This window comes from Schistosoma mansoni, chromosome 1 (assembly GCF_000237925.1).
Source record: "Schistosoma mansoni strain Puerto Rico chromosome 1, complete genome".
Taxonomy (NCBI): Eukaryota; Metazoa; Platyhelminthes; class Trematoda; order Strigeidida; family Schistosomatidae; genus Schistosoma; species Schistosoma mansoni.
The window spans coordinates 22,039,878-22,043,294 of NC_031495.1; the positions used below are offsets into that span (position 1 = coordinate 22,039,878).

Below are 3,417 nucleotides of genomic sequence, written 5' to 3' on the forward strand. Positions count from 1 at the left end.
ACACAATATAATAGAATGTATTAAATTCACTTAGTGTTGTGTACTTGTATCTTGCCATTGTTATTTAGGACTGCAATTGATCAGTCTCTTGTTGGCATATGTGCATCTTGTCGGGACTGCCTTGATATTACCTGAAGTCAGAAGCCTTATATGCAAATATGGATAATGGGCAGTAGTGGGATCCAGGACGCGCGTTTTGTCCTACTTGGGACTCTTCAGCTAGATGCGCCTGCATCTCAGAGTTTATGTTCACTCTGGGACTCGAACCCAGTACCTTTCGCTTCGAACGCCATCACTTTATCCACTAAGCTACTGAATCCTGATAGCCACCTGCTTGTGCAAACGGGGTGAAGTTTAAATTCACTTGGTGTTGTTTACTTGTATTTACTTGTATTTAGGACTGCAATTGATCAACCTGTTGTTGGCATATGTGTATGAATTGTACTGTATTGTTTGTATTAAAAATCAGTATTAAATAGTATTTGATACTACCTAAGTATACATAATTATCACTGATTATCCCACCACGATCAACTGAGAGATTATCCAATTATATTTTCTGAACATCTGAGTTTGATATCTAAAATCTTATGACAACTGTATTATTTTAAAAAAAATATATTTGCCCTCTGTATTGTGCTCTCAAAAAAATTGCACTGTAATTAAGGCATTCACAAGGCGTTTTTTTATTTCACTTATGATGTCAGTTACTTATTCTGGTTGTTGAAAACAAACTTTTTAAACTAACGTTATATTTCCATCTTACTATCATCCAATAGAATGTTACAATCTATATGATTCAATTAGTTCGGTGCTATGAAGATAAGACATGACGAGTAACTGCTTTACATGTAAAGTGTATGAAGATAATTTCTTTTTTTTACTGGTACTAGACAGTATTTATCAGTAGGGTGTCTCTCTATGTATAAATCATTTCCCTGTATCTAGACCTTTTATATCAATTTCCATAGACGTTTACTTCAAACTTTGAATTTATTCTCCCATCAAACATTTTTTCACATGATTTGTTGACTGGAAACGTGAAACAGCTATTTTGGTGCCTATTCAGTAAGTAACAAATAAGAGTGGTGTTGTTCATATGAATAAAGAAAAATAAAATGGTTGATAAAATATAACCATATCTATCAAAAACCAGCTTTATGTAAAAGCATATAAAAATATACACTATTACATGATGTATTAAATAAATAAGTTGAGGCTCTATGATATTTACTTACTCACATGTCCATGTGTACACTCAACGGTGTTGAATATTATACTATTCGCACTTCATATCAGTAAATTCTTACTTGAGTGTTCTATGAAAGGCAGATGACACTCATGTAAGAATGAGTAACAAAATATTAACTTTACGGTTAAGTATGTTATCTAAGTAAAATGTTCAAAGTAGCACTTGTAATCTTTCCATTGTCTTGATAGTAACAGTAATAAACTCAAGTAATGATAGATAAATATTTAGGATATAGAATTGATATAACTGTGTTCCTTGAGCAATTGCACATAATTTTGGTTTTCTTAAACGAAATATCTATCTTGAGTTACTGATAACTTTTATCCCCATAGGTGTACCTATATCAATCCAACCCTACTTTGAAGTTCACTTTCAAGAAAATAATCGGAATGGTTGATATTTGCAGGAAAAACAATCATGAGTTTTACGTTATTTTTTCTTACAATACATTAAAATAAATATCCTTCATCAAATGATTGAAATTTCAAGTCAATATACGTAAGGTTATTTTGTGTAACACTTAGTTATGAAGCCAGAAATTTGTATGAGTATAAACAATGTTATTCAGTGGGACTGCGTGAAGAACTAACAAAAAACCAAATAATTAAATATTTGTGGTACATTTAACTCGGCATTCTACAATGTTCGGTACTTGTAAGTGATACCACAAAGCAATTTAAAATTGAGCATCAGTCATATATATTGATAGAATTTTTACTCTGTTTAAGTTGTTTGATTCATCTGTTAAAAGAGTAGACAATTCTTTTAGAAGAGGATTTTGTGGAGATTTTAGTAATTTAATAGTTGGATCCATGAGTCAATTAAAGCTAGACTACGAAGGCTTAACCTATAGACCACTACTTGACCTCATTTGCACTCAAGACCGTTAGGTCCTGGGTTCGAATCTCGCGAGCGGGATCGTGATGCGCTCTGCTGAGAAGTTCTATGCTAGGACGAAACTGCCGTCCAGTGCTTCCAGATTTTTCCTGATGGTCTGGCTTTAATTGGTTCATGAATTGAACTAATGAATTGTTTTAGGGACAATGAGTTAGAATTCTTCAGCTCATGTATTCCAAAATCAGGTTTGTCATTATGACAAAACATGGTTAATGGACTGATTTCTTAATTACCTTTTTATTTTAAAGCTGAAACTGATAAAGTAAACCAGAAGGATCATGTGGATATTTCAAACAAAGCCATTATACTATTTATACTCGTCATTCATTAAGATCAAACAGAAAGAGGTAACTTGAATAGTCATGTATTGTAGAAAGTAACAATATTTCAATCAAATTTTAAATAGATCATATTCACAGACTGCAGTTTTGATACCGTATAAACTGGATACCATGAAATAACTTTCGATACCCCTTAATAATTAATGACGCAACGAAAAAAATTGGTGTCCGTTTTTACCTTCACATTTTCATAATAAAATCAATTCAGTTTTGAAATGCTGTATATTGAAAACTATCCATGACAGATATCACAAAAGTGGAATACGGAATTAGATTGTTAAAAAACAATATTCAACTAATTAGTTTTAGTAGTTGTGTACACAAACAACTTCACACAAGTAAATTAATTAAATGGTTTGGTCATTGTACTTAGCTGGAAAAAAATCAACTGTGTCTGTGCTCAATACTACTGAACTACACTATGACAATGATACTGTTTTTCCGTGTTTATCACGGCGGAAAAAAACCCAAGTTTCGTAATTCGTCTAGTAGTTGGTTTTTCGTAAACTTTATGGATGATGCTTACCATGGACTTATATCAATTTAGCTACTATCGAAACTGAGTAGCACTTACCATATATAGTTTCCTAATATGAAATTTCTGAGAAATTTACTTCTATTACCTCTTTAAGGTTGAAGTTTAGCATTTTAAGGCCATTTGTTAAGCATTTATAATGAGACCAATGAGTTGGAATTCAGTAGTACATATTTCCATCGTCAACCAGTTCGCAAAACAACAGGACGGTCATTCCTTGTCAGTGATGATGCAAATATCACTCCCAAGTTAACTGAGCTACAACAGTTACAAATTCCCACTAAAACCAAAGTAAATCGCCTTGAGGCAATTCATTACATTGTACACAATTATAAGTAGATAACTACTATTAAAATAATGAATTTTGTATCTGGTTTTAATTCGCTATAGAT

At 32.3% G+C, this 3,417-nt stretch overlaps 1 non-coding gene across 1 annotated transcript; it reads right to left on the reverse strand.

Moving 5' to 3' along the window:
- Positions 1 to 247: 247 nt before the first annotated feature.
- Smp_tRNA_00200_Pseudo_TCG.1.1 lies at positions 248 to 319 on the reverse strand. The gene has a single exon. It is a non-coding gene (tRNA).
- Between the last annotated feature and the right edge of the window lie 3,098 nt (positions 320 to 3,417).